Source organism: Drosophila takahashii, chromosome X (assembly GCF_030179915.1).
Source record: "Drosophila takahashii strain IR98-3 E-12201 chromosome X, DtakHiC1v2, whole genome shotgun sequence".
Taxonomy (NCBI): Eukaryota; Metazoa; Arthropoda; class Insecta; order Diptera; family Drosophilidae; genus Drosophila; species Drosophila takahashii.
In genome coordinates, this window is record NC_091683.1 from 26,317,974 (window position 1) to 26,337,048 (window position 19,075).

Consider the following 19,075-nt stretch of genomic DNA (forward strand, 5'->3'; position numbering starts at 1 on the left):
TCAATCTTAAGAAAGATTAGTGTTTAAAATAACATTTGAACTTTTTGGTCATCAAAATGATATTTTTTATATCAATTTTTGTCATCAAAATGATATTTTTTATATCAATTTTGTTCATCAAAATGATATTATTTCGTGTATATTAGTACCCCCCAGTAAAACAAAAATTTTTATTTTATATTAAAACAATTTAATTCTAATCATTTCACATTTTTTTGAGTCGGTGTACATATGTATAGGTGGGCCAGCAAAATCTTAAATATTTTATTATTTTAGTTTTGCCTGTGACACACACAACGTAAAACTGCGGCCGGCACACACACACACGCACATTCAGAACCGAAATGTCTTTAAATTGTGTGCTAAGTTAAAATCACCACAACTTTGTAATGTTTCGACTTAGCACTCAATAAAAAAATAAATTGATTTCATTTGACAATAAAAACACCTTGTTCTCGAATATTTTTGGTCTCAAAGTTGGGCCAGCTGTTTTTGCAGTGCTGCACAATTGGTACAGTGTTGTAAACTGTGGAACACTATTTCTCCCTTTCGAACTAAATTCGAAACGACATTTGATATTTTTTCATATCAAAGTCATACGATTTCATATAAATTGTAAATATATATATGAATTATATATAAATTTTAAATACCGAATTCAGTATTTTTTTTCAAAAATTAATATGAAATAAGATCAAAATAATATTTCTTCATGTTAGAATGATATGACGAAACTTGATCCTTAAAAAAGATCAAATTAACCAACAAATATCAATTTGATATTTTGTCATATTTTTTTCTGTGTATGATTGATATTGATAAGAATCGAAATATTCGAGTACTTCTTTAAAATGAATACAATTCAAATTCAACATTTACTTACGAAGAATAAATATACAAAACCAATTTTTAAAGGTGTTTTTCCTTCAGATCAACTGCCAAAAACCATTTCCAAGTATCCAGCACTAATTATTGCTAACACCGATACTTCTACACAAGCTGGTACTCATTGGATTGCCATTTATTTTGACAGTCACAAATCAGCAGAATATTTTGATTCATATGGACAATATCCTCAGTTAAAAGAATTCATAGTATTTTTAAGGAAAAATTCAAGAAAATTTGTTTTTAACAAACAGCAACTACAAGGATATTTCTCACACACATGTGGTCATTATTGCATCCTGTATGGGCTTTTTAAAAGTAACAAGAGAGAACGCTATAGTCGGGTTGGTGTCCCGACTATCTAATACCCGTCACTCAGCTAAAGGTTGTGCAAACGCTGTACTCGGGTTGCTGTCCCGACTATAATCGTAACTCAGCTAAAGGGAGTGCGAGGGAGATAGATATATAAATTTTGATTGCGTATAACTTTTTAATGAATGGTCCGATTTGAAAAATGTCTTATGTGTCTACATTTCGATAGGTATAAATATACACAACAAAATTGCATTTATACTTCTCGGAAATCTTTAAAGATGTGGGCGCAGGACCGATTTTAAAATCGTTAGTGGGCGATTGTGGGCGTTAGAGGGGGCGTGGCGCTCGGCTAAAATAAACCAAAGAAGCCAAAGAATATGTGTGGGAAATCTCAACCTTCTAGCTTTTGTAGTTTCTGAGATCCCAGCGTTCATACAGACGGACATGGCTAGATCGAGTATTATTATACTAACTTATTTATGAAACCCATACTTGGAGTGAATAAGCTCTTTGTCCTCCAAGACCTCTAAGGTAAGCCTCAAATATTCCAGTCGTCTGGCGTGATCCTCAAAAATCATATCTTCAAATTGCATGAGGAACAACTCAATTTGTTTGGAGTACATTTTTGATTAACTTTACTCTTCCTGGATTAAGAAAAGACTGATGTGGAATGAAGATAACCACTGGCTTATATTGGAACTGCTATTTACTTTATTTAGTTTTTCATTATAAATTCGAACGTAGGAGGGGAAAATCTTTTTATATCTTTCCCTTTATATACAATATGAGAAATACCATTCTCGCTCAATTTCTTAAAGGGTGTCTTTGAAGCAAACTTGTTTACATAACTTCTTGGTAAAAATATCCAAATCTCATCACTGTCCTTGTCTGTTAAATAAAGAGCTATTTTAGTTCCATAAGGTGTTTTCTTCAGTTTACAACCAATGATCTTATATTCAAAATCTACACATAGATTCTCGATTTTTGTATAACCAAACATAGGCTTCAATTGGTTGAGTGTGTCTATAAAGGCCTAAAATACACACATTAGTTTTCTAGGAGATATACATATATTTAATATGGTACAAACCATTTTGAGTAGCGTTATTTTTATTGGTTCTTTTCAGAGAATTCACTGATGTATACTAACTTATTTATACGATACCGTACAGCCTTTTATACGTCCAAACTGTACACTCTCAAATATATATATATATATATACAGCGTAGGATAGTGTTCCTTCTGCATATATAAGACAAGTTATATTAAGGATTGTTCAGTTTATTTTATAATTTCAGAATGACCACGTTTATTTGTGAACTCTGTCCTAAAACGAAATCATTTACTACTCGAAACGCTCTGAAAGTGCCCCCTTTAAATAAACATAATTTTAGTTATGAGAAATCAAAATCAAGCTACTATGTGTGCTGCTTCTGTCCTATAACAAGAAAATTCTGGCTGCGGAACAATTTGCTTACGCACATCCTACTGGTACACAACTTTTCTCTGAAATCTCAATTCCACCCTGATATTTGAACGTATCCGAAAATGTTATTAGATAATCCCAATAAATAAAAACTATAATTAAATACAAGTGCATTGAATGTTTATTTATTTTATATATTTTTTTTTTTTCGAAAATGTACAATTTTATTACTTTTTATGATTGTAGTAGGCTACACAATTGTGTGTTCCAGCTGTCGTCCAGTAAATCCAATAAAGGATTAGGAACCTGTTCTATTCCATCAAAAATGTGGTCGTCCTCCGGAAATTGAAAAATTGCTTCTTGGGAGTCCAGTAAAAATGCGTCATCAAATGGTTGACCGTAAATTTGCTGCGCCCAATCGACCGACTCCTCATTTTCCTTTGGGGATGGTACGCCAGCCAAATACTGGTTCCAGTCGTCCTTCCAGCTTTCCTGCGTTGAGGAAACACAAGTCCCGAACACATATCTCAGTGTTTCATCGACTGAGTCGACTTCATCGATGACAATTGGTGGACGAACTCAACAGAAATTATTGAATCCTCCATTTGTGAAATCTAAGTTGTTACTGACTCCACAAACAAACAGTTCTCATTTTATATCAAGGAACATCCACTTGACTCTTGTATGAATGTGTAAGATCAGTAGAAGTTCTATTGTTCGATTGGTTAACTGCTATTGACCACTAGTTGTGTGTGTGTGCATGTGTAAGGGTGGAAAAGATCTGTGATGGCGACTCAACAGGGGTGTGTATGTCCAGGTGTTCTTGTTTACTTGGGTGGGTTCAAAAGATTTGTAAAGATTTCATATTATCGCTAACAGTTTTGACAACCTGTACTCTCAGGTTATTTTGTCCAATACAACAATAGCTGAAAGTAGCTATGGGTTCTAAAGAAATATCCGATATTGGTTGGTTGGGGGAGGATCTTGTAAAGATTGTAACAGGCTCAAACCTATACTCTCAGGTTATTCTGGCCAATACAACTTTAGCTGAAAGCAGCTATATTAAAGGCTTTTTCACATTTCTTTCATGGTTTAAAAAGGAAATCACACACACCAGGGGTTTTCTCAAAAGTAAACTGAATACATTCACTTTCTATCCCAGATTTCTGGTAACAGCACACATAAAACAGGTCTTTGAGTAGGCAAAAGGTTTCAATTGTTACCTGCATAGTCACCAAAAAACAACATCTATCTCTCAATCTCCCCCCCCCCCTTCTGCGGAAAAATATGCAAAAAATTTTCAAAATCGCGTGATGTAAAGTTCTTCCTATCAACCCATTGTGCACGGATTGTACTAAAACGAATAAAAAAAAATTGTAAAGAATTTTCCTTATCATTTAAATATCCTTTGATCCCAACACTCTATCAAGTCCAGGTTACCCTGAATATTTTTGATTACAACTAAATATTATATTTTAAGTTAGAATGGTTACCACTAAATTATTAATTTCGCAGTCTATGTTTTATACTTATTTTACAGAAAATCCAATCCAGAGGGTGTCACCCTCTCTCTGAAGGATTGAAACCTTTTTAACGCTTTAATATGAGTATTCCAGGATTCAAGGATTTATTTTTTATTGTTGGCTAGATGTGAGGTTGTTTTTTGGTGACAATGCAGGTAACAATTGAAACCTTTTGCCTACTCAAAGACCTGTTTTACGTGTTCTGTTACCAGAAATCTGGGATAGAAAGTGAATGTATTCAGTTTACTTTTGAGAAAACCCCTGGTGTGTGTGATTTCCTTTTTAAACCATGAAAGAAATGTGAAATAGCCTTTAATATAGCTACTCTTGAGACAATGAAATATCAAGCAAACCATCAAGAAAATCATGCTGCGTTGAAGGTAACAATATATTCGAGGTTTCGACGGTGGACCATGTCGCTCTAGGTATATTAAAGTCACCTAAAACTATTAACTGATCCATATCTGATAGTTTACTTGAAATAAACTGGATAGCGGACAGATGATTAGCATATATTGGGAATTCAGATGACGGCGGAATATAAGAACATGTTATGTATATAGAAATACCCTGAAGGGATAGTTTTATACACAGAAATTCAATGTCCATTATTTCGTCGGACGTTATTTCTTCAGACGTTAATTCTGAGTTGACTGCAATTAAAACTCCACCTCCACGTCGGGAGGGACGATCAAGCCTGTACGTTGTGAACTTACTTGGAAAAACTTCGGAACTAAGAATTTCCGGTTTTAACCAAGTTTCTGTGAACACAATAACATGGGAAGACAAGGAAAAACTATCAGTATACAATTTGGTCAACTTACTTTGTAAACCTCTGGTATTCTGATAGGAAAGCAGAAGGAAAGAATCTATTTTTTTGAGACAGATACAGATGAAGATGTGGATGGCTCTTTAAAGGGACTTCCAACTTCCTTTGAACGAATTTTCTTTTTTCCAGCTTCGTACTCTTTAACCAAAATGCCTGCAGGCCAAAAATTGAGTGAGCACATCGTTGCAAAATGAGCACAGGGAACACCGATCTTAAATGATGATACTTCCCTAGCATATGGAAAATTAAATCGTTCAACCTTTAGATCATCAATCTGAACTTTGTTACGGATATAGGCCGTAATGTCCAGGGATGAAAGGTCAGGATTCAGCCGAGAAACAAAAATTTGTTTCCGCTGCGGTACACAGGTGACTGTTTTAGGTACCACGCATGTGACGTTGGCGTTGGAGTCATTTCTTTATTTTTTAACAGATTTTTCGAAAGTCTCATGCGGCAAAATCTCACGATCTTTACATTCGGATACCGAATCTTTTTTAGCTTTCGACCTCAGTACCATTTGTGCGGCAGCTGAGATCGACTGCTGTGCTGCAGACCCCGGATCGCCAGAGAGAGATGCACTAGCGTCTTCCGTGGGTTGTCTATCGACCGCGATCTTTTTACGCTTAGGAGAATCGGGCTCAGATAGCATACGGCTAGTGAGCTGCGACTCAAGCGCCACAAGCAGATCCGTATTTCTACGGCTGTTTCGAATTAGTTCCGTTACAGTGCTTTTTGTGAGCCGTCTTATAAAGATTGCCTGGGTATCATATGCAATACATTCTTCACAATAATAGCGCAAGCCACTTCTCATGTCGATTGCATCACGGACCAGGTCCGAATAGCCAAGGCATTTAGCATGAAAAATATTGTCGCACGAATGGCACGGAATGCTCTGTTGTCCAGCCAAAATCAACGACTTGCATTTCTTCGAACAACAGACAGCCATTATCGCTATATTCCGAACCACGGTGCAAAGAGAAAAAAACTACGAGAGTAAGAGAGAGCGGGAGAGAGTGAGCGGGAGTGAGTAAGCGGGGGAGCGTAAGTTTAAGCTGTGCCAGCAACAATGTTTTATGCGGGAGAGCGGGTAACTACCGTATAGATTCTTACCGTTCCAAACAGCGTTTGGTAGAAAAGAAGAATGCAATAAGATAAAACAATAACAACAAACACTGCACAGAGACTGGGCGTGCAAACTAATTTAGTTAATTTAAACACAAAACAATTACTATGCACTCGCGAAGCGAACGGATGTTGTTAGTGACATAAAAAGCTATTTGAATGTTAGAATATTTGAATTAAACCCCGATGGTTTATGGACAAAAAGAACAAAAATTCCGAGCGCAAGACAAAAACACGACCGATCACTGAAAGAGCGAAAGTTTTGTTGTTAAATCGTATGGATGTTGGTTTCATTTTTGTCAGGCAGCTAAACGCAAAGCGAGTCAGTTAATGAATCTTCCGCACTTTATAAAAACTAATGCAAACATTAAAGTCGCATATTATAAATTGTTATGCCTTCCGTTATTACCAGCTTCGGAGATAATTCCCTGCTTTGAAATGGTAAATTCAGAGGCGGGTTATGATAAAGATTTTTAGAGCTTTCTCAAATACTTTGAAAAGCAATGGATTCAAAAGGTATTTCCCTTCCTTTTTTTGATAGTGCTAAATTTAATACATTTTTCTTAAATCTAAGGAGGGACCGGAAAATATTTCTGTCTTTGAATTGTCCACAAGAACAACGGGATCGCTTGAGGCCCAGAATGGAGTGCTGGGAAAAAGATTAATGAAACACGGACATTTTTTTAAGTTTATTGGGTACCTTTTAACCTATGAGTTTACAAAATCCCGAGAGTTTGACTTGCTGCTAAAAAGTGGTGGCTTAACTGCACCACTAAAAAAACGTGGTTATAAGGTATTTTTTAATGTCACACATTTAAATACAATTGCTCAAATAACATTTTTTTTTTAGGATCGCGATGAGAAAATTGTTAATGCAAGCGAAAAGCTAGACAGGGGAAAAATTACTGCATCCATCTTTTTAAGTCGTTTGTCGTATCCGAAATCACAAATATGCAAAGGAATGAATGGAATGGACGATTTTTTTACTGATGGACCTGAAAACGAATATTTCGACTTTTCTGATGACGATACAAAGATGGCGAATGTATTCTCAGCCTTAAAGCTAATGCCTTGTTGTATTTGTATGTATGTTCCAAGCCAAGTAACAATTTATCCATGTGGGCATATCAAAATTTGTGATAAATGCTGGGAAAATTTGCATTCGAATTTTGTGGAAAAGCTGGCCAAGTTTGACGAGCGTAAATTAGGCGAAGATTACAGGCCATAACTAAAGTGTCCCTACTGCAACGGTCCTGGGGAAAATTTTTGTATGAAAACAATTTCCTAACTTTTCTTATAACATATTTATACCTACTTAATATTCATAAAAAAAAAACAGAAGAGCCGTCGAGGAAAAATTCTCCGCGGCCTTAATTCCCGCGGTCAAATTTCCATCCCCCTGCGCAACTCTACAATAAAACGAGACCTGGAACTGCCTTTTGTAGTAGAAAAAGTGGCGAAATATAGCAACAAACACCTGGACAAGATGCAAATTCATAAGAACCCCCTAGCTACAAGCGCACTGGACCAACAGCCTCGTCGCCTGAGCAGATGGCACCCAACGGACCTGCCATTTAGGGTCCCCTAGGGCCTAGAGTTAAAAACGTAGATCTTATCGCACATCACACAACACACATTACACCCACACCACCCTTTTACTACACTCCCTGTTAACACATCTACACAAAATACAATTAAACCAACATCAAAACATTTAATATAATGCCCAATGGGCAGATGTAAATAAAGACAACATTATATAAAAAAAAACAAGAGAGAACGCTATAGTCGGGTTGTTGTCCCGACTATCTAATACCCGTCACTCAGCTAAAGGGAGGTGTCCCGACTAATAATCGTAACTCAGCTAAAGGGAGTGCGAGGGAGATAGATATATAATTTTTGATTGCGTATAACTTTTTAATGAATGGTCCGATTTGAAAAATGTCTTCTACATTTCGATAGGTATAAATATACACAACAAAATTGCATTTATACTTCTCGGAAATCTTTAAAGATGTGGGCGCAGGACCCATTTTAAAATCGTTAGTGGGCGATTGTGGGCGTTTGTGGGCGATTGTGGGCGTTAGAGGGGGCGTGGCGCTCGGCTAAAATAAACTTGCGCTGCGTAGGAAGCCAAAGAATATGTGTGGGAAATCTCAACCTTCTAGCTTTTGTAGTTTCTGAGATCTCAGCGTTCATACAGACGGACAGACGGACATGGCTAGATCGACTCGGCTAGTGACCCTGATCAAGAATATATATACTTTATGGGGTCGGAAACGCTTCCTTCTAGCTGTTACATACTTTTGCACGAATCTAGTATACCCTTTTGCTCTACGAGTAACGGGTATAAAAATAATAATCTAATTAGTGACTCGCATGAATGGATTAACGAGATTCCTACTGTCCCTATCTACTATCTAGCGAAACCACAGCCAAGGGAACGGGCTTGGAATAATTAGCGGGGAAAGAAGACCCTTTTGAGCTTGACTCTAATCTGGCAGTGTAAGGAGACATAAGAGGTGTAGAATAAGTGGGAGATATTAGACTTCGGTTTGGTATCGTCAATGAAATACCACTACTCTTATTGTTTCCTTACTTACTTGATTAAATGGAACGTGTATAATTTCCCAGCCATTATACGGATATACTCATGTACCTCTTAAGGTAGCCAGGACGTGTTTTAGTCGTGCTGGTGACGGTCGGGTATTTTATGTGGTGAATTCGCGAGTTTCGGCGCTAGAAAGCGTTTTATAATTTGCGGTTTGTGAAGGTGAACGGCTGGGTGTGAGAATCGACTTGGAGAAGTGATGATAAGGGTGGAAATTCGCAGTTTTTCGAATTGGGAATTTTCCATTGCGCCACGTGCGTTGATAGAGTGCGCTCTCACGAGTGCCCTCTGGAGAGAGGCGTTAGGCACAAGTGCGGGATTTCTCTCGCATTCATTTCATTTTCTTTCAATCGCCCAAAATAGCACTTTTGGTAGAAAATCAGAATTGGGAGTTTTGGTAAAAAAAACGATTCATCTAAGTGTTCCCAATAATGTTTTGTTTTGGTTTTCATTCAGAGAAATATACAATGGGGGTAACCCTATAAAATTGTTAAATTTTAAATTTGTATATAACAAAAATGTACTATAACATATAAATAAAATATTATTAAATAACTGGAATTAGTATTCAAAAGCATATGAGTGTGTTTATTATCCTACGGCTTATCGTGTTTACCCAAAATACTAGATGGAACCTACAGATACTGCGAATCTGCATAGAGGTCCCGGAACTCGAGCAGCTGATCCAGTGCGGTCTCGTAGTCATCCCGCTCCAGGTTAGAATTTGAGTACACCTGCAGCTTGGCCAACTGCACGCGATGCGTCTGGGCGTGCAGGTTGTCCAGGTGCTCGCCCAGCTTGGTGGAGTTCTGCAGGGCGGCCAGCAAGGGTGCGGAATCGACACGAGTGCCCGACTCGCGTTCCCCGCCGTCAGGCAAACGGAAGCCATCGCTGGAAATGCCCCCGCCAAAGATCTCGTACGGAAAGGGCAGTTGCGTCTTCAGCGGCAGCGGAGTGGCTGCAGCATTGGTGACGCTGCCATGATAGCTGCACTGGTAGTACAGCTGCAGCATGTGAGAGACACTGTCGCAGTTATAGGCTGCCATCCGCAGTTGTTCGCCAGCCGTCTGTCTTGGCCGCTTCAAACGCTTGGCGGGAATGCCACGAGCCGTCACCGATTGCATCACAAACGAAGTGCTTGGTTCGCAGCCCGGCGTTAGTTGTGTGAGCAGCGCATGGTCGCCGCTCTGGTCCAGGAACTCGATCAGATCCTGCCCCTGCCTCAAACCAAATGGCAAGGCCATGGCGGCAGCCGTCATCTTCCTGCCCGATGGCGAAACACGCTCGCAGAAACGCAACAGCGACTCGGGCGTCTGCCGCAGGCGATAGCCCAAGGTGGCGGTGTCCAAGAAGGCGGCCAGCAAGGCCGATGTCTGGTAGATGTCTGGTATACGCCTGCCACTGCAGTCCCGGCAGACTGCGCGACTTAAGGCTATCGGCCCTGTTCTAGTTTTCACTTCCGAAAGATTCACACGGATTCGAATTTCCCAGACCTGTTCCAAGACTCACTTCCGAAAGAACTGCATGAAATCGAATTTCCCTCTGTTGTTACTCTGTTAACTTCCGAAAAATTCACACGGAAACTTTCCGCCAAGCATATGACAGGCGGATTTAAATTCGGCAGTATAAAAATTAATTATTAATTAAACTCTGCGATAGCTTTATAAATCAATAATATTTTTATGCTATTCCTTGATGTTTTATGTTTCTAATTGCATCATCGGAATCGAAATTATTTACATATATGACTTATTAATAAATATTTTGTGGTTGCAGCTTAAAACCCGGTATATTCTAGCTATGACAATTAATGCAAATCCGCCGCCCTTGTTCTAAATTCCGCTCGGATTTGGTAAAAATGGCCTAGAGTTGTCACGGTATGGATATAAGTTAGTATTTCCTTGGGACTTATTCTAAAATTATCCGATAAGGTTAATGGTTCTTTTATAAGAAAGATAATTTATCCTAATTAACGAAATAAGTGTTTTGGCTCGCAATACCACATTATTTCATGTGAAATTTGAACGGGGACATTTGATAGGGACTTTGTTTTTCGACTTTGGCATCTCTGTATGCTCTTGCAGTTTGCAATACTATGATTCCCACACTGATTTTTAATACTATTCTGTTGGGAGCCTTTCAAAACTGCAAAGGGACCAAAGGAAAATATTATAAAATGTCCCTAACAAGTAAGGGAAATTTAGTACTGTTAACGGGAAATCCGATAATGTTAACAAATTCACTTCCGAGTGAAAACTGGAACAGGCCGGTATGGTTGCGCCAAATGCTCTCCAGCGTGGACAGCGGCGTGAGCATGGAAGCCTGCTCGCTGAGATGGTGGTAGCTCAGCACACTGTTTACCACGCGAATGCTGTGCGAAAGGGGGGGATCTGGAGGGGAGAAAAAGGAATAGAAGCGAGGTTCCCTTGCTTGATATGAACCCTCTAAGACTAGGGGAGAGTGGGGGAATTTCGTCACAGGGGCAATTTCGTCACCTGCAATATCTCGGAATCCATAAGTCGTAGAAATATATAATTTTTTTGTTTTAATCCTTCAAGACGGCCAGACACAACCAATGCATTTGTTTTGCACAGAAGGCCAAGATAATTAAGCTATAATATTAAATGTGTTTTAACAGTTCAAAAGCTACATTTAGTTCTCGACGAAATTTTTTCTGTATGCCACAATTCAAAAGGAATAAGATACACGATTTTTTATATGTTACACAGTGCTATAATGTGCATTTCTGCGTCAGTGATTTTTAACTTCGCGCCTAATTTCGCAAGAAAAATAATTATTTCTAAAAAAGTACGGTCTTGGGAAATTTCGCCACCCTACGCTAAGGGTAAATTCGCACCTATTTTAAATACATATTTTTATATTTGACGAGCTGGCTAACGAGCAGACTACCAGCAGCAGCATCAAATATAGGACGTCAACAAAAATGGTACGCTTGATCAGTGTAGCATATTTTCAGGCGTTAAACTCCCTACATTTTTCAGGTGACGAAATTTCCCCAGTTGTGTAGTGATTTTACCCCCCTGTGTGGTGAGATTGCCCCAGTATATTGGTTTTACATTTTATTTTTTTATAAATCACCAAGCTAATTAAAAAAATAGAGGAATGTCACATTTTAAAGCTTGGTGCTAACCGCATTCAACAATAAAAATAGAAATATGATAACGTGTCTCAAGATGGACAAAAAATAGCTTTGAAAAAATGCTGACGAAATTCCCCCACTCTCCCCTACTTTAAAAAATAATAGGAAAAAAGTATTCAAATAATTTTTTTTTAAGTGAATGAATGTTTCTAAGTTCAAATATGTGCTTAGAAATAACGTAGAATCTTCGGTTCACCTGTAAGGTGAGAAGAAAGGTAAGCGGGCCTGAAGGCACGCTTGGGGCTTTGAGTGAAAAAAAATCATTTTCAAGTAATGAAGATTTTTTTTATTTTTTCTTATGGTATTCTACAAAACAGTTTTTGTTCGCTGTGCAGCATAAATGCAGATTGCATTTCGTGCATATGCATTGCGTTTGTGAAATCTTACAGTGCTTGCAACATCTTTTTCCACTGTTTCGATCCAAGCAATGTGGGAAATGGTTTAGCTGGTCAAACCGCAAGTCCGATATTGGATGTTTTGATTTTTTACCACGTTTGAGTTCATGCTGAAAAGGTCAATGAGGGAGTGGAGACTGCATGAATGGGGAATTTCTTGTTCGTCCTGACAGAGAGGATGGAGACTGGCTTGCACATCGCGGTGAAGATGCATTTTTGGTATTGATTGGACGACCCGGTAAGTTTTTTTTTGTATATGTCACCAGCCCTGCTGCTAGTGTTTCGCGAAAGTCTGGGAGTGCGAGTAATTTGTTTTGGCTTTCGTTTTCTGTTTGGATACGTCTGTGTAAAATATAGGCGTTGGTGGCTGCCATATCAATTAGGTGATAAAAAATTCGTGTTGCGGCATCCCGAGTTTTTGCTCTGATATGATAGCGTCCCATTAGGCCGTCCATGAGATCTACGCCGCCCATGTGAGCGTTATACTCATGGACAATTTGGGGACAATCAATTGAAATGTGTCGTTTAGCTTTTCTATCAAAACGAGTAGCCTTTGCAGTTCCTTCACGAGGGTTAGTCTTTTCAAATGGCTTTACACCCACATAGGTGGACAAAAAGCGAACAGGCTTGCTGTCTTTCCAGAGTACATTGGTTATGTCGACACCATATGAGGACCCAACGTACTCAGTCGAAAAACCCCTTGGCCATTTGTTGATGGTAATATCGTTTGGTAGCTTGCAATTGGGGATACGGTTTCCTTGCACCGTGCCAAGACTATAATTACCGATCGCTCTTAGATAAACCATCAAAGGCAGAGATGTATAAAAATTATCGAAGTAAATAATGTGATTCTTAAATCTATTAACGGTTTGTGTTAAGCGCACTACAATGTTGGCCGAAGCACCAAGATCTGGGTGACCAGGTAAGACAACATTGTCACCTGCACCGCTGTAGATCTCAAAGCGGTATGCGTATCCAAATGAATCGCACAATACAAATAGTTTAATGCCCCACTTGTGCGGCTTATTTGGCATGTACTGACGCAAGTGGTGCTTCATTTTTGTGCTGCACATTTGCTCGTCAACACAAAGGCGGGCATACTTTGGCACCGAGTCAAACCATTGTTGAGACCGTCTACAAATTTTCGCGTACGGAACAAAGGATCGTAGCCTTGTTCACCCTTTTTGACCCGTTCGCGCTCATCACGTAGCGACAAGTACTTTTTGATTGCCTCGAATCTGCTTCGGCGCATGCAGGCTTGTATAGGTCCGAGCGCATTTTGTCCCCAGTAGCTCTTCAGATTTGGGTAGCGCTAAATGGACATGAAGATTAAAATACCTATGTAATGGTATAGCTCATCAGTGTTAATCTTATTGTTAATATCATCCTTTAAAGCTGCGCATTTCTCTCGCCACAGAATCTTACTCGAATCTTTCGTTATTGATTAAATACCTGAGTAAATAAAACTACTTATTCACAAAAATACCACATAGCAATTAAATTTAGCTTACCAGCTCCATTGAACCCACCAGAAGTTGGCGGAGATGCCGAATCTTCAATGATTGGTAATGGTGATCGCGGCCTTTTTGGAGTTTTCTGGAAAGTCTCAGCTTCCTGTGCATTGTTTGGGACATTTTCAACATTACTCTCAATAAATGATATGGTCTCAGCATCCTCTAATGCAGTATTAAGAGCCTCCATTATATCAAAGTCGTCGTCCTCGTCGTCACTTGAGCTTAACACTTCCTCGTCCGACGGAACTGAGTCAAATATCTTGAGCAACTGCTCATCTGTCAAGTCGGACAGCTTATACCGAGCCCGGTTTATTATAAATTTTTATGAATTTTTTGAATTTGCCAGATTTTTTTTGTGCTATCTTTTAAGAACAAAAAGTGGAAAATTTTTAACAAATCAATTAACTGCTTAGAAAATAAAATTCATGCAGATTTAATCACCCTTTCTTCTTGAAAAGAATCATGAATCATTCAATTTTTATTTTATCGTAGTATGCCATAAAATTTTCTGATTTTTTTAATACAATTCTATGTGAAATAAATTGAATGTTTTTCTCATTCATTTCGAATTGAATAAATGCATGAATAATTTTTATGAATTCTTTGATTTTGCCAGATTTTTTTTGTGCTTTCTTTTGAGAACAAAAAGTAGAAAATTTTTAACAAATCAATGTTAACTTAGAAAATAAAATTCATGCAAATTTAATCACAAAATTATGACCCTTTCTTCTTCAAAAGAAATTGTCGTTTGAATAATTTCGGAATTCATGCCGTTCATTCATCCAACCACCAAGTTCTTCTGCAGATCCCTTTGGTACTCGGAAATGGCGGCCACCGGCTGCTCCTGCACATTCAGCTGCTGGCCGGCCAACCCGCTCGCCCGTCCCCGAAGGCAGCAGATCGTCGTCCCGCTGCACAAAGTTCCCGTACAGCTCGCCCGCCACCGGCAGATGACCCGGGTGCCGGCCAGGTCCACGGACAGCAGGCGGGGCGTGTAGGTGGTGCGATTCAGGGCATTCAGCATCTCCCTGTAGAGAATATCACTGTTGGGCCGCTGCCCCTGGGCCACCTGGTCGCCTTCGTCGCCGTACCTGAAGTTGGCATCCTGGAAGAGCGGATTTAGTGGGGTTCTCCGGCTGGTTCCAGAAGTGGGCGCCCACATAGTTCGCGTACGTTCCGAACTGGAAGGTCAAAATCTCACGTGTATGGTGACCATAGCCATTTAGCTTGTGCCCATCGATCGCACTATCGTCCAGTGCCAATCGACCTCCTTATCGAGGCGCCCCGTCCCTACTTCATGGTGAGTTTGTACAATTACAATTGTTTCTGTAAGTGCACGCTTTGGTGTGTTTTTCTTTCTGTTTCTAATTTGTTCTTGTTTTCCAGATGAATCCAACATATGCCCTTTCTTGCCCTTGGGTCTGGGGTCAATGCCCCTGATACGGTTGACTGCGGCGAAGCTGTAGATTGCCGCATTCCGTCAGTCAATGGGTTTCTTTACCACTTTGGTTGTGGTGAGTTGCCAAATCGGCTGGACCGGCATTGAATCTGTTTATATTCTAGGGTTGTCGTGTTTTTCTTCCGGTTGTTGTTTCTGTCAGGGGATGTCTGGCTGTATACGGTATAGCCCTGAGGCTGTACCGTCTCCCCCCTTTCTTCGGTGAAAGTTGAATAACCTGGAGTTTTCTCGGATGGTCCATGGAGTTTCCTCGGCAGTTCCCTGGCGTGTCCTCGGCTGTTCCCTGGAGTTTCCTTGGATGTTCCCTGGAGTTTCCTCGGCAATTCCTTGGAGTTTTCAATGTTGTTGTTTTTCAGTTGCGTCTGCCTGATGCTGTTGCTCGCTTGTGTCTTATGTTTGTTGCTGTTTGAGCTCGCTTACATGTATGGTCCGTTCCTTCTTTGTGTTTACGGTCCGTATTTTGCAGATCACCGGTGAGACGAAATCTACGACCTGGTAGGGCCCGTCATACCTAGGTGCCAATTTTGCGGCAAACCCTTCTGCAGCTTTTGACAGGTGGTGTTCCTTGGCCTAGACTACGTCGCCCACCGCCGGCGTTTGCCTCTTCCTTAGGTTGTAATACCTAGCCTGGTCCTGGGAGGCCTTCTCCAGATTCCGCCTTACGATCTCAAAGATTTCCTTTAGTTTCTGCGCGTTTTCATCCGGGGTTTCCGTGGCTCGTCCGGTGCCCAAGGTTTCTTTGTCGTCTAGGGCGCTCGGTAGTCGTGGCTCTCTGCCTTGGGTAAGAAAAGATGGGGTGTATCCAGTGGATTCCGATATGCGGCCAGCATGATCTCCGGCCACTTTTCGTCCCATGTTCTCTGATCTTGTCCTGCGAACTGGGCAATCATTGTTTTTACCGTCCTATTTGCCCGCTCCGTCGGGTTTTCTTGCGGCGTATAGGGAGCGGTGAATGGCTGTCTGATACCCATCTCCGCCAGAAAATTTTTGAAAATGCGACTCGCAAACTGCACTCCGTTGTCCGTTATGACCACCTTTGGGGCCCCATACCTTGCGATTATACGCTCCCTAAACGCTTTCTTAAGCGGTTCGGCTGTTGCACTGCGTAGCGGCACTAGTTCCGTCAATTTAGAGACCCTGTCTATGAGCACCAGTAACATTGAATTGCCGTGCTACGAACGCGGTAGGGGTCCAACGAAATCCGCGCATACTGTTGCCCATGGTTCCTCTGGCACTTGGGTTAGCATTTTGCCCGCCGCCTGCATTTGATTCGGCTTGAATCTCATGCAGGTTTCGCATTTCCTTACGTGGGCTCTGGCGTCTCTATGCATACCTGGCCAGTAGTATCGGGCTGCCAGACGTGGTATTGTCCTTCGGCTTCCTACGTGCCCAGCTGCTGGTGAGTGGTGGTTTTCCTTCAGTACTATTTCCCGTAGGGCTCTCGGGACGCACATCTTTCATGTGACAACGTCCTCACTGCCCGCTCTATGCGGTATGCTCCTGTACAGATTCTCGCCTTCCATATCGTAGTCCGGGTACTTTTGCGGTTGGGTCCTTATCTTGTCGCACATTTCTTGAAACCAACTGCACGCTGCTGAAGCTTCCGCCGCCGATGTCTCCTTTATTCCCCTAAGCGTTTCGGGCAATGGCTGCCTAGACAGAGCGTCTGCCACCACGTTCAGCTGTCCCTTCCTGTACGCTATCTTAAAGTCGTACTGCTGCAATTCCAGGGCCCATCTGGCGATCCTTCCTGAAGGGCTTTCTATGCTGTTAAGCCACTTCAGGGCCATATGGTCGGTTACTACTTTAAAGTGGTAACATTCCAGATACGGCTTGAGTTTTCGGATCGCACAGACAATTACCAAGCACTCCTTTTCCGTCGTTGAGTAGTTCTTCTCAGCGCCGTTAAGCGTCCGGCTAGAATAGGATATGACCTTTTCCCCTTTTTCCGTGTCTTGGGTTAAAATCGCTCCGATGCCGTAGTCGCTGGCATCCGTTTGCAGGGTGAACGTTTTGTTGAAATCTGGGCATGCTAATACCGGATCTGCCACAAGTCTAGCCTTAACTTCCTCAAATGCCATCTGGTGCTCCTATGTCCATTCCCATTTACTGCCTTTGCGTAATAAGTCGTTCAATGGTTTGACTATTTTGGCAAAATCTGGCACAAATCGGCGGTACCACGACGCTACTCCCAGGTATTGCCGAAGTTCTTTGACGGTTGAGGGTGGTTCCAATTCGGCGATGGCCGCTACTTTCTCCGGATCTGTACCTATTCCTTCGCTAGTCACTCGGTGTCCTAGGTACAGCCGCTTTTTCCTGAAAAATTTGCACTTTTCCGGGTTAATCCTGAGGTTTGCTTCCTTTAGGCGTCGGAACACTTCCTTAGGTTTTCTGTGTGTTCCTCCAGCGTGCGTCCGATCACTATGATGTCATCTTGGTATGCGAATGCATGCGGTGACATTTCGGGTCCGATTACTTGGTCCAGAACTCGTTGGAACGTTGTCTTCTTTCTCACCATCACGATGGGGGAGCTGTATGGACTCTTTGAATGCTCTATGAACCCCATTTGAAGAAGCTCGTCTACCTTCGCATTGATTTCCCCCTTGAACTTTTGGATTCTTGGGGTAGTATCGCTGCTTGATAGGTTTGTCGTCCTTCACCGTGATCTGGTGCTCTGCCAGGTTTGATGTTCCCGTCATGGTATTGAAGTCCGCTAGCTCTTTCTCCAGGAATTCCGTTGTGTCGTTGTCCTCAGTTGTCTCTTGCATGACTGCCACTGATAGCTTTTCCTCGATCCACCCATTGTGTTGGTTTCTGGCTGGTATTTTTATTTCGTGTCCAGCACACTTTATCTCCGTTCCGACTTGCGTGAGGAAATTCCATCCTAACACCAAAGAATCCACAACCCCTGGTAGTATCAGCAGGCTCATGGTCAATCGCTTGTTTCCGAATGCGATTTCTACCTCCAGCTGTGCATTGATTCCGCCGCATCTCCCGTCTGCCAACCTAACTTGCCGTCTTATTCTTGTCATCTTTCCAAGGGCAGCCAGACTGTCCGCCAGTTCCTCGCTTATGAAGCTCGCTGTTGCCCCGGTGTCGATTGTGGCTTTATACGTGCCTCCACCAATCGTTACCGCTGCGGACAACTGCTGCTCCTCCTCGATCAACTTGCCAGTTAGTTTGGAGAGGAAGCATTTTGTGATCCCCGCCCGCCTCTCTGCGGTTGAGATCGCTGACCATTTCCCGCTCTTTGGCAGCACTCGACGCTCCTGATACCCACTTTGCCACACACCCAGCAGAACAACAAGCGCTGGTTTCGACAGCCGCGTTCCCAGTGTCCGTGGTTCGATCTTGAGGTTCGGTGTGCAGTTCTGCCGGATGATGTTGAGGGACTCTGTCGGCGAATAACTAAGTGGCCTCATCATTGCCTGTATGTCGATCATGTAGTCCTTGAACGCCTCCCCGTAGCCTTGCTTCCTCTGTTTGACTTTGTCCGAAAGTGTGGAGAAAAAGTCTCTCGGCAGGAAGTATGTGTTAAAATGGATGAACTCCGCCCAGGTTTGCCACTGTTTGTTGTCGGAGATGAAACACTTCAATGCCCTCCCTTTAAGTAATTCTGGCATGGCGCGGGGGATCATGTCCCCCGTATGTGTTTGCGGACCACTCTACTTGCTTTAGAAACTCGAACGGTTTCTCTATGCTGTCGAATTTAAAGGACCATTCGCGGACTTGTTTCGCTACCTTTGGATAATCTGGCTGGCTGGGTGTCGGGCTCGGAGTCGGTACCGGTGCTGCCGTTTTCTGTGCGCCCTCAGTATTTTTCTTCTGCGGACTT

General features: G+C 41.5%; 1 pseudogene; it reads right to left on the reverse strand.

The window, feature by feature from the left end:
• Positions 1-9,328: 9,328 nt before the first annotated feature.
• On the reverse strand, positions 9,329-16,095 carry LOC108069762 (protein misato-like; annotated as a pseudogene).
• Between the last annotated feature and the right edge of the window lie 2,980 nt (positions 16,096-19,075).